A 13,447-nucleotide genomic window follows, 5' to 3' on the forward strand; every position below is an offset into this window, starting at 1 on the left:
ATCGTTTGGGGGGCCAAGCTCTGCCTGTGTCCCTTGAACATTGTTGTGCCGGCCCTGCAGTGACCAAGATGCCAGTCACGATCCAGTAAACAAAGTTCACCTTCAAAGTCACTAAACAATTGCACATGTTCTTGAAAAACCTCATTTCACTGACTTTTTCCCCCTCTCCTGCACACCTCCTCTGCCAAACTAAACGGTGTCCCCACGACCTCTCACCTGCTCCGTGAATAATCCCTGTTAGTGGCTGTAAACTGGCGCTGGCAGGTCTCCACTTACAGAAACCAAACAGATGTCCTCTGCACGCCGCTGCCAGCAGGTTACATTTGAGAGGAACGCAGAAAAAAGACGAGTGAAGGAGAGGGATGTTCGTGCGTAAAGGTTAAGGCCAAAAGCTACGAGATGACATCACCAAACCGGCTTTTTACACACCGTGTCGCCCAGAAGGCGGCGGCATCGGGCCGAACAAACCACTCCTGGTTGAAAAACATAACGTTACGTCACACTCTCGAGCTTGGAGGAGATGGCCAAGATATCGCGAGAGCGGCGACCGCAGCGCTGGATGGCGCTGGTGGGGGCTAGATGCGCCCACGGCTCGCCCTCTCTCCCCGTTAAATCACACGGTAGGGCACGCGATCGGACGGAGACTGGCGGCGACAGCGGCTGGGGTGAGTTACACAAAAACAAAAAACTACAACAACAACAACAAACAACAAACCTGCACGCTACGCAGTGCACGGGACTCCATCGCGGCGGCTGGAGAGACCGTGAGGACGCGCATGTGACCGCACCGGACAGAGTAAGTGTGTGTGTCTTTAGTTTTTTACGCATGTGTGTGTGTGTGTGTGTGTGTGTGCGTGTTAAAGAGGGGCCAGATGTGATCCCTCCAGATGTGACAGTCTCAGAGGATGGCTGTCTTTTTCCTTCTCCATCATCATGACTCTCATCAGCAGCAGCAGGGGCAGGAGCGGAGCTTCTTGTGTCAGTTTTACGATTCCATCAACTGGTCTTTAATTCTCCTTTTACGCAGCTGCTTTAGATCCACTTAAACGTGCAGCAGCGCGTTTTCTCCACGCTCACAGGTGTATCCGTTCAGGTGCATGCCACTACAGCTTCCTTCTTGTCCGGTGCTGCGTGCATGCTTCCCCCTTTTTCACCCCCTCCTCGCCGGTGTTTGGTGGACTGTGCGGACTTGTTGATGGATGGAACCGAGAGACCGCAGCCTTTTTACCGCGGCGGATTCACGCTCGGCTGTCATCGCTCCCGGGGGGCCTCCAGTGATTTAATGTTGCGGTTTCGATCCGCGTGATTGATGACTTTGGCCCGCATCACCGGCAGCCTACAGCACAGTCACATTATAGAGACGGTGACACAGCCTTCTGCTGCGCACAAACACGTGAACGCTGCCCATCCATCCCCCCCCCCCCCATCTCCATTTCTCCCACAGTCGACATCATTAAGCAGGAATACAAAAATGCAGTTTGTTGGGACCTTGCATGGACTTGTGGACCCAACCTTTAACCCTTAACCCCTTAATTAACCTGGCTGAGTTTTATCTCCACATGGGATGATGAAAAGGTGGCTGCGGTGCACACCTTCACCTGAGCTGAAATGTCTCCTTGACATTTAAGTTCTCATCAATTTTACTTTCTTTTAGAGATGAAACACTTTGAAGGCAGCACTTGTAGCCCTCTAAGGTTAATAAAAGCACGTGTATGGATGTCTGAGCCTGTTTGAGTTAAAAAAAACAGCAGCTTTTGCTCATTATTTGGCATGAAATGTTCCTATATATGATGATTTTTACATGTTTGTGACCTCCTACTGTGGCTTTAACAAGGGCCGCGCTTTTGTATTTACAAGAAACAGGAATGTAGAGGAAGATAACTTTGCTAAGTTTTCCCTCAGCCTCAGTGGAGCCCCTGCCAGAAAGGTCTTCTCAGAGCATTATTTAAATACTCAAACCAATCAGTGCGATTTATGGGATGTCGCGTGACGCTATGATGGCAACTTGACACGTGACGTGAACATCCTCAGAGCCGAGGATAAAGATCTCAGGGTTTAACTTTTGGTCTTGGCGTCTGCTTTTAGGTGGCTTTTTCTTGGGCGTTGTTTCTACTGGAATCTTCAGAATCCAAGCGGTCATGTGGCGAAACATTTTTTGTCTATTCCATTCACTAATTGGGCTGAAATCCTCCCAGTGTTCCTCTCTACATGTGTGATCCCTGCTCGTGTCCCCCCCCCCCCCCCCTCCCCCTCCGGGCTTTTACATACTGTTGACATTTGGGTGGAAGTGCTTCTGCCTCAGTGGCTGCTGTTGGGTCCACATGTGCGGGATTATGGGAGGGCTGAGGTATAAGGAGGAGCAGATTAAACGGAGGATGAAGACGGAGGAGAGGGAAGAAAAGGCCTGCTCACGCTGCACGCCTCCTGTGACCTTTACCATCCGTCGGAGTGCTCCTTCTTCCTCGCTTTTCCCCCGTAACCGATCCTCTTTGACATGTGGTTGTTTATTCAGTCTAATATCCCACTTATTGTTCCTCTCATCCTCTTACCCCTTTACTTCCCTCCTCTGTGCTCTTTGTTTCTTCCTCCTTCCAAATTCCCTGCCCCTCTTTTTTTTCTCCCACTAATCTCTTTGCCTCTTCCTTGACTTTCTCATCTTTTGTTTCCCTACTTTCCTTCACTCTTTCCTGATCTCCTACTATCCTTCTCCTGTTTTTCCCCTTTTCTAATCCTTACCTCCCTCTGATCATCCTTTCCTTTCCTTTCCTTTCCTTTCCTTTTCTGTTCTGTCCTTTCTTTTCTTTTCCTTTTCTTTCCTTTATTTTCCTGTCCTTTTGTGTCCTTTCCTTTCCTTTTCTTGTCCTTTTGTTTCCTTTCCTTTTGTCCCCTCTCATTCTTTCCTCTTTCCCATTTCATTTTCTTTTCTGTTATGTCTTTCCCCACCCCCTTTCCCTTCTCTCCCCCTTCTCTTATTCCTTTCCTTTCCTTTCCTGTCCTGTCCTTTCCTGTCCTTTCCTTTCCTATTGTTATTTCTCTTTCTTTCCTTTTGTGTCCTGTCCTTTCTTTTCTTTTCCTTTTCTTTCCTTTCCTTTCCTTTCCTTTCCTTTCCTTTCCTTTCCTTTCCTTTCCGTGTCCTTTTGTTTCCTTTACTTTTCTTTCATTTTCTTTTGTCCCCTGTCATTCTTTCCTCTTTCCCATTTCATTTTCTTTTCTGTTATGTCTTTCCCCACCCCCTTTCCCTTCTCTCCCCCTTCTCTCTTTCCTTTCCTTTCCTTTCCTTTCCTTTCCTTTCCTTTCCTTTCCTTTCCTTTCCTTTCCTTTCCTTTCCTTTCCTTCATCACCCCAAAACCCTGTTTCTCCTCCTCCTCCTCTCCTCTCACTCTCTACTCTGACCTAAACTGTGGAAACCTCACATGATTCCCAGCATGCATGGTAAATAAGGGTGGTTATGTAATAGCCTAAATATTAAGCAAATATTCGCCCCTCTTTATATTTTCCACTAATAGGATCGGCTGTGCACATGTGCCACGGTTATAATGGGTTGCATCTAGGTTAGGGCGTGCACGTGAGCGTGTTTGTGAGCGTGCTTGTGACCGTGCACGCCGTTACGCGCATCCTCTCACATGTAGTATACTTTAATGTTACAGAGTGCGAGCGGGGAAATGACCTTGAAGCTTCCCCCCCAAAAAAAGGGAAAAAAAGAGAGAAGTGATCCCGGTCAGCTCACACATGCAGCTGCACGTGTCGCTACTGTATGTTCTCACACATGCATAGACATCACGTATGTACGTTCTCCATAGATTGTAAATGGAAAAGAGGGGGAGGAAGAGTCGCACAGAGGGGAGGATGAACTCTGGGCTCTCCCTATTGTCAGCCAGGGCTATTTGAAGTTACACATAACCCAGTTACAGGGAAACCACTGTGCGTATGTGAGCACATGCATGTGAAGTTTTTTCGGAAAGCAAAGAGACAGAGATGAATGGGGCAAGGAGTGGAGAGAGTGAATGGAAAATAGAGGTCAGTGGAAGAAAGTGAGAGACGGAGTGAAGTGAATGGGAGGGAGAGAAGAAAGTGCAGCCAAAAGGAGACAGAAAAACTGAGAGGCGCACAGTTTGTGAAAGATCAAGCCTTCTTTTCTTGCACCGGGGGGCGGGGGGGGGGGGGGGGGGGGGGGGGTTATATAAATATAGTTCTAGCCTTTATGTTTCTGTGAGCGGGAGGGAGACAGCGTGAGAGACAGGCTATTGTCATCAGGGACAGTATCAGCTCTTTGTTGGGTTTGCTTGACACTGGCGTCACTGTCACCGAACCCACGCTGAACCCACGGCCGTCAGAGAGAAAGCGACAGTAAATTCAGAATTCCAGAATGGTCTCATTAGCAGCGGTTTTTACTTTCATCCAACGCTGAGGTCAGTTTTTGAATTGCGGAATGCATTCCTCACAGCTGGCGGGAATAAACAGGATCATAAAATGGGAAACAAATGGGTGAATTAGACTAATGAGAAGTGGGCAAGATGCTGATCCTGTGAATTGCTGTTGATGAGGATGAAAACAACACAGCGTGTGACCTTTTTGGTGAGGCCACTGGTTAGAGGTTAGACAAACTCTACGAAGCCAGAAGGAAGCGTAGATGTTTTTTTTTTTTTTTGTACCTCGGACTTGGCACCTTGGTGATGATTAAGGGATATTTTAAATGAAACAGCAGAAGCTTGAAAGTTCATTCTTGTCTGTAGATACAGCAGCTGGCAGAACAGTCTCACCATAAGGTCCATTTAGTAGCTGATTGTTCTGGAGTTTTCAGACATATCACTCAATCTTCCTCTGCAGATGGAGCTTTTCCAGTTCTCATGGAATTGCAGGCGGACAGATTTCCAAGCATTATCTAAGTATTTTGACTGGCTTCCAATTTTGTTGCTTCAAAACTCGACAACTCCACCTTTGGGAGCAGTCTAACGTCAAAATGTACAGCATCTACGTCGATCCATGTGTTATGGCTCTGTTTCCGCAGCATGAGACCTGCAAGTTTCACATCGAGTGACTCACAAATTTCTTTTGTGTTACCCATCAAAAGAGCCACAAAGTCCGGAAAAACGTAGGTGGCAGTGCCATTAAAGCACAGGACTCTCACCCAGGAGGCTTGGCTTCCGTTCTTGTGCTGGACATTTGCTTTGTGATGTGTTCAGTCGCTTTTAGCTTTTGTTTATGCTGCCAAACTACTCTGTTACGTAATCATGGTTTCAGTTAGGGATGAGTGGTATAGCTGAAAAATTAACACAGCAAAATGTCTAATTTGAGCTGATGTTTATGATTATCGATCATTTTAATTTAGCCATTCATTAAGTGATGCAAGTAAATTTCAAAGTTAACACAAGAATGAAACACACCAATTAAATTTACACAAAATAAAGGAGCAATCTTACCTGGAAGCACATTAAGTAACAAATAAAGTAAAACCCAGAGGTGCATAGCAGAAGTTAAGGCTCTGAGTTGCTGGAATGGACTGAATACCTCTGGTCCAGTAACCTGCACTGACCTCCGTGTGCACCCTTAGATCAAGTCCATCAGTTTCTGGTGCAGGCTGCCTGGAGTATGTCACTTACATGATGGTGGTAGACACAGGGTTTTGTAGGTGAGTTAAGACCTCAAAGCTCATCTTACTAAGGCAACCAATGGTTCCCATCATCTACAGCCTGCACCAGGTCTGTGGGTCCAATCGACAGTAAATGGTTGTATTTATATAGTGCTTTTATCCAAAGCGCTTTACATGATGATATGTCACATTTACCCATTCACACACACATTCACATTCACACACTGATGGTGGAAGCTGCCATGCAAGGTGCTAACCACAACCCATCAGGAGCAATTAGTGGTTAGGTGTCATGCTCAGGGACACCTCGACATGAGCTCGACGGGCCAGGGGATCGAACCAGCAACCTTCCAGTTACAAGACGGCCACTCTACCCACTGAGCCATGCCGCCCCCCCGTGCCAAGAAACCTAGAGGGCTGCAGACTAGTGCGCCTCGAGAGACCTGCACTGCCCAACAGGGAGACTGACAGACGGTGAATGAACCAGGGAGGAAGCAATCAATCACCTGAACCTTTTGGTATGTGCTGTCATGGCTACAAAACTACCAGTTTGTCGAACAATTTTCCAATTGCTGTCAATGAATTGTCTACTGCTGGCACCTATTGCGATGGTTTTATTGCCCAGGACTAGTTCTGATGAAAGTAGATCCATGATAATGCTAAACGCAAAGCTCAAGTTATTTTCTACATTGCTATGATGAAGAATAACATCTGAAAAATGTACTCATCTCACAATTTTACAGCTTTTATTGTGAAAATAATACATTTTGTGCTGTGGACCAGTATTTTTTGTAAAACTGGGCTGAATTCGGTCACAGCTCACCAATGGACCATATTTGATCGTTAACAACCAACAAGTATTTCGCTATTTAGACAGTATCCCTGCAACGTTGTGACAACAGTTTGGAATAAGCACTTTCCTGCTTTAGCATGATAATACCCTATTCACAAAGTAAGGTCTAGTTTTCCTAGTTTGGTGTGGAGGAACCAAACCAGGCTGCACAAGCCCGACCTCAGCCCCATCCTTTGAGATGGCTGCGATCCAGGCTTCGTCGGCCAACAGTTGCCGACCTCTCTAAATGCTCTTGTAGCTGAATGGGAGCAAATCCCTGCAGCCAGGTTCCAAAATGTGGAAAGCCTGAAACCAGAAGAATGGCTGTAATAGCGCTATATTAATGCCCAGGGTTTTAGAAATGAGATGGAGCACAATTTACCATGGTTCAGTTTTGAACAGTATAGCATTTCTTCACCCGAGAAGTTGCTCAATAAATCAAGAAAAACTAAATGGGAACATGCAATGTTTTCTTGGCCTTAACTAATTGCCTTTTCATTGTGAAATGCTGAAGAGTTTTACTTTTACAGGTCTTTTAAATCTTTATAAAGCGTGAACAAACTGAAAACATCAGTCTGCAGACTCGTAACTCATAGACATATGCCACCTTGGATAATGAAGTTAGAAGCAGCATCACTTACAGAAAAGGATTGTAAAAGTTTGGAATCCACTATTTTGGACAAATATGTGTGGCCCAGCATTCCCATTCTGACCTATTCAATAATAATAATAACAAACAATGGTTCTTGATTTGAAAAAAAAGCCAATTTATTTGAGTATAAAATAGAGGAAACTTGTTTCTGTTCAGCTTTTCCAAGTTGATACATATTTGGAAGGAAACCCAAGAATTCCAGTTCAAACCACAATGAAATTGCCCCACACTGTAACCACTCTCAAATAAAAGGACCATTATTAAGTTCTGTCCAGAGCACAGATGGAAAGAAACGTTAGAGTTGAAGAAAAAGTGTAAACATCCGGCAACAATAAGGGATTCAGCTTAGATTAGGAGAGAAAAACGACGGAAACGCTTCATCCAAGTGTCATGTGTTGATTTGATGGAGTGGCAGAATGACAGAGGGATGTGCAGGGATGTTTTTCTCAGGATGTTAACATTAATTGCAGCGATGTGGATCAGAGACGTGGCATCACAGTGCATCGGGGATCAGGCAGGCATCGAGCCATCCTTCAGATTCTGTCCTTAGATAAACTCCTGCAAATCTCCTGCATGCCACTTGATGAGCTCAGGAAAAGTTGGGAAATTGGAAGGAGAACGAGAGAAAGAACGAGAAAAGACGAGAGAAGAGGAAAGCGGGATTTTTATGATGAAACGGTAGGATTGTAAACAGGACAAAAAGGAAAAAAACTGAGAAAGTGAAGCAAAGGAAAGGCAGGTTTGAGGGAAGAGCAACATCAACAATGGGATGGTAGCACAACAGGATATTTACAGGACATGTTGTAGGGTTAAAACACCAGTGGCAGTAATAGTTCTAAAAGCAGGACTGACAGCGTGGAACCATAAAAACAGCTGTCTGTCCTCAATGCTCCCAGCTGTGCCCTCGCTGGCTTCTATCGATCCACAAGTAATCATCTGCTGCCACACTGATGCACTCATTCATTCACATACAAACTGAAAAAGACCATTTTCGAAACAAAACCATCCCTTTAAAGTTCCACTCTACTGTATCTGTAACTCTTCTGAAGCCGAATATGTTTTCTCAAGTAAATTTAGAAGCAAATTGAACATTTTCCAACATCATTTTACATCTTATGCTGTATACATTTTCTATGTGGTTATTCCAAAGATTTGCTGAAACCGTTACACACTTGTTCTAACTCAACGAGTGACCAGAAAAGAGAAATTCTGGTAAATTCAGTACTATCTATGTAATCAGTAATAGAGTTTTGTAAGTGTATTTCAGCATAAGATTGGAAATGTTGCTTTGATAAGACCAAAAACAACAATGTCTCTCATGAGTTTCATATCCTATCAGTGCCGGAATCTCATTGTTTATTTTTTTTAACATGGATGGACAACATTAGCATCACTTAGTCAGCCTATTCTGCAAATTAATTCTGCAAATTAACTGCACTTTGGTTGATTAATTGATTCAGTCATGTGAAAGTGTAAAATACTTGAGCTAAATTAACTATTTTAACTAAGTTCAACAAACTGTAAATTAGGTTGAATCCACTAGTCCCATAGATAGTATTACAGACAGACTAGTCTTGCTTAGTCAGACCATTCTACATTGCAGAATGGTCTGACTGCACTTTACTGTCGTTCTGCTACATTTGAGAAAAAAACTCTTTGTATTTCTTTAAACCAATCAATTGGGCGGAACAATAAAGGTTTTGGTGGAACATTTCCATATTGTCAGATAGGAACTGTGATTAAAATGGCTAATTCACAGTAAAAAATGAGATAAATAAAAATAGCAGGACTGCCTTGCTACCTGATCCAAATCCTCAGCAAACCTCGTGTGGATTTCAGTGATACTGGCCAACAAAGATGAGTTTCCCAAAAGATGAAAGTGTCGGTGTGATAGGTTGCTGTGCGGAGGTTTTTGTTGTTATTGTTTCCAGGAATAAACACAAGTTGGGTGGCACTGGCAGACTTATACAATAACAACAAAAACCTCCATGCAGCAGCCTATCATACAAATTTTTTTTAAATTTTGCTGAGGATTTGGATCAAGTCTAAATCTGATGAGTCAGACTACCAGAGCATTAAAACCACTTGATTATTTGGTCAGAATTGCAGTGGTCTAGTGGTGGGTTATAAAAGGCAACAAGTGAAGAGGCACTTCTTGAAGCTGAAGTATGGGGAGCACCAAAAGTGACCAAACATAAGGAGCTCAGTGACTCCGACAAGGGTCAGGTTGTAACAGCTACATGACAGGTTCAGAGCAGCTCCAAAAGCAGGTTATGTGGGGTTGTGCACTGGTTAATATCTATGAAAAATGGTCCAAGACAGACAACAGGTGAACCAGCCACCGGGTCAATGGGTGCCCAAAGCTCACTGATGCGTGTGAGAAGTACAGGCTGGCCTGTGCGGTCTGATCCCACAGAGGAGCTGTTGTACAAATAGCTGAAAACCTTAATCCGTCCTGTGACAGAAAGGTGTCAGAACACACAGAGCCTCACAGCTTGTTGTGTGTGAGACTACTGTGTAGCTGCAGACCAGTCAGTGTCCACGCTGACTCCTGTACGTGAGAGCATGAGTGCAAAACTGGACCACAAAGCGAAGGAAGAAGGTGACCGGGTCTGATGAATCATGTTTTCCTTTACATCACGTGTGTGGGTCATTTACCTGGAGAAACTACAGCAGCAGAATGTACTATGGTTAGAGGGTGAGTCATTGGAGGCAGTGTCATGCTATAGGGGATGCTTTTCTGGGAAATGTTCAGTCTTGCATTCACGTGGACGTAACTGTGTCTCGTACCACCTACCTCACCTTTGCTAACGACCACATGCATCCCTTCTTGACAGCGGTATTCCCTGAAGGCAGTGATTTCTTTCAGGAGGATAATGTTCCCTGCTACAGTGGAAACATTCTTCAGGAAGAGTTTGAGGAACATGACGAAGAGTTCAGGATGTTTCCCTAGAACTCAATCCAATTGAATACTATGAGATGTGATTTAAAAAAAACTATAACGAGCCTGATCCATGTAGGCACCGCCTCCAGCAGACTTAAAGGTTCTGTTGGCTGTCTTGGTGCCTGAACATCTTCAGAGGTCTTGTGACTATTACTCAGTGGATTGGAGCTGTTTTGGCATCACAAGTAGGGCTGACTCAGTAATCACCAAAACAGGAGCGAATTGGTGAATTTGTTAGGCGCTATTTTAAGGGGTGGACTAAAGTGTGTTTGTTTGAATGTTTATGCCAGCAGAATGGTTACTCCATGATTAAGACCCAGTAAACCAGAATCCATGTTCATCATGGTGAGTTTTACTAGCATGTGGACAGCAGTGGAACTCTATATACGGTATTTTAGTCTTCTCATATCTTCAGACTTATCCTTTAATGACAGTGTGTCAACTTTGTGATCCTATTGAGGGTATAGTTTGTGGTGTTGCTGTGCTAAGTGGCATTATATTTAAGGAGGCCTTCTGAATTTTTGCTCTGCCTTTTAAACGTATATGTGAAGAAGGTGGACAGATTATCGCTGGTATAAGACATTTTAATGACACAACACCACAATCTGCATCAAAGAGTCAAGTCAATACATGCGTCACAAATGGACATTTTTCGTTTCCATTTTTCGAGTAACTCAGTATTTTTGAAATTAAAGGTCAAACTAAAGGCATCACTGCATTACAGACTTTTATGAGGTTCGTGCCCGTACCTTTTTAGTGAATTTAGGACCCTTTAAATCAAAAATAAAATGTATAAGCAAATTGTGTGGGTTTGAGTGGTTCCCAAAAGTTTAAAACGTTGGTCCACCAAAATGGCCAAAAACCGTATACGCCATAAGTATTTAACTATGGGAGTAGATGAATAAATCATGAATTTGGTTTTATATGTTCAGATTTTGGGTAGGCTGCTGATAATAGCTTTCTCTGTCACTACAAAATGGGGGCTAATGGAGCTGTGTTTGTGGTGTTCACAGCTTGGAAAAGTGAGTCACATGCAGTCGATAGTTTTCATTGATTATTTCTTAAGCACAAAGTAGATCCATTAGAAACTGTTGACGCAGACGTCTGTGGATTATGCAGCATAGTCAGAAGCTTCTATTAATTCCAGTCACCTTAACTGTGTTGGAAATCTCGGAGATCTCGACACTTGACAGCTGAAGAAGTCGAGAGCACACTTGCTGATTTCCACGACGAGGCCACACAGCCCACACACACTCACACACACTGAGTGTCTGGATGTGCAACCAGCGTCCTCACCTCCACACCACACGTGGAAAATCTGCTGCATGTGTGAACGACGTCTTCGCCGCATCCACAGGTTCCCCGTCTCCTTATGGCTGCCAGTGCAGGGTCAGGGAGTTTGATTGACTTGTGCCTTGACTCAGTCTGGCTTCCAGGAAGTCTCCACCATCAATACACATCATCGTCATCACTCGCCAGCGCCGTGCGGGAGTGCATGCGTGTTTGTGTGCGCCCCCCCCCTCCAACCAGTGCAGCACAGTGTGTGTCTCTCTGTTAAATCACATGGTTCGGCTTTTCCCCCGCGTGCCTGCTGCTTGGCCTATTTCCATGGTAACTAGCCGAAGATGTGGGGACGCACACGGGTATACACACACACACACAGACACACACAGACACACGCACACAGATATACATGGGCCACATAAACAGCGCTTATGCGAGGGTTTGCCAGAGCGATTCTCGGTTGTGTGTGTGGCTGTAGGGTGCAGTCGGAGAGAGGATGTGTGATCGCACACTCCACACAGGCTCAGCGGGAGACTCACACACACACACACACTAACACACACACACATTCACACATACGCACACTGTATGCTGAGACAGAAGCTCAGGATGCTGTGCTGTGGAGGAAAAATGGCACACAGGGCCATGCCAGCCAAATCCCTTTATAAATCCTCTGGCAATTTGGATTTGTTTGTTAACGGATGAACATATACATGATAGATAGATAGATAGATAGATAGATAGATAGATAGATTTGTCAGTAGGACTGTGTGACAAGTGCATGAAGTGACATTGCAACATTGCCGCCTCACAGTTGCATAATGTTTCCTTCCACTTTCGCTCTGATGCATTTCACTCGCCATCCTCGTCACGACATCCCCCCCATCCCCGCCGTACCTCCATCCCACCCCCTCATCGCCCCACCTCATCGCCTCGCCATCCCATGTGGCGATCACCATAGCGACAGCCCACGCCGCTCACCTGCTCGCCGCAGCATCATCCGCGCCCTCTGGCCTCTCGCCAAGCGGGGGTGAAGTGGCGGTGTGCTGTGGCGGTAACGCAGCCCGGCAATCAGGCGAGGGAGCTTTGCCAAAAGTGGGGGAAACTATAGGGGGAGGGAGGGGAGGGGAGGGGAGGGGGCACTGCGGATCTGCTAGCTACTGCCCTGTGGTGTTATGCAACTTCATGTACACACACCCACGCAAAGATATTGTAGGGTGACAAACACACACAGACTGGCTTTTTTTTTTTAAATCATCTCGTTCGCACATTCAGAAGCTGCATAGTAGTTCTTGAACTGGCATAAGCTGCAGATAATGTCCCTAAGTACCGATTATGAAATGACATAACAGATTTCTCTAAGCGTTTCCTGTGTCACATCGCTGATGCAATGTTATCCTCATTGACATTGTTGTGGCTCATGCGATGATTTACATGGAACATTTACATTTAAAGCTGCAGCAGTTGATTCTAGTCCACCAGGGGGCAGCAAATCGTGTAAACAATATGCTACCGTGTCAGCAACTTAAAATGGTATTACGGCTGCTAATATGCGCAAACAGTCGTCTACATAAACAGCCAGCAGGCAAGGAGCAACAGGAATGTTCCTTTAGAGTTGTGTCAAATATTCACTTTGCTTTTTGTTCTGTTTTTGGTCTCTACCAGCTCCTGTGAAAGAATACCTGTCTTTTTACCTGCGAAATGTTCAACTATCTTGACGTAGTTGCTGGCTTTGCTTCCTGTTTCTTGCATTTGATCAGTGGGTAATAGTGTCGGAAACAAAAACAACAAGCTTTAAAGACATGAAGCTGCAGTTTCGCCATTAGTGACGCTTTTACATTGCGTGTACTAATAAATGATTCAGACTGGTTCGATGTAGGTGTGCCTACATGATGCAGTCTTGAGATCCCTCTGCAGAAAGTTTCATCACCAATAATAAGACTCACATGCCTACAGGTGTGAATGGTTGTAAACAAATGGTTTCATAGACCCCATCTGTGACTGTATATTAAACAGAAGCAACAATCTCTAAATTTGCCAGGTACTTCTAATGCAGTATTGAGACCTTTTCTGAGAACGTTTCACCACCATTAGCATCTGAGAGTCTTCAAAATATGCAAGAAGAATAAAAAGAGATGAAGATAG

The 13,447-nt window shown here is 44.7% G+C and overlaps 1 protein-coding gene across 2 annotated transcripts in view; it reads left to right on the forward strand.

Moving 5' to 3' along the window:
- Positions 1–531: 531 nt before the first annotated feature.
- The window catches only part of usp54b (ubiquitin specific peptidase 54b), a 68,038-nt gene continuing 55,122 nt past the window's right edge, over positions 532–13,447 (forward strand). For both annotated transcript variants that reach the window (XR_002595530.2, XM_022189861.2), the window contains exon 1: positions 532–796. The gene's annotated coding sequence lies outside the window, so the exon portion shown is untranslated. The remainder of the gene's footprint in view (positions 797–13,447) is intronic.

Source organism: Acanthochromis polyacanthus, chromosome 19 (assembly GCF_021347895.1).
Source record: "Acanthochromis polyacanthus isolate Apoly-LR-REF ecotype Palm Island chromosome 19, KAUST_Apoly_ChrSc, whole genome shotgun sequence".
Lineage (NCBI taxonomy): Eukaryota > Metazoa > Chordata > Actinopteri > Pomacentridae > Acanthochromis > Acanthochromis polyacanthus.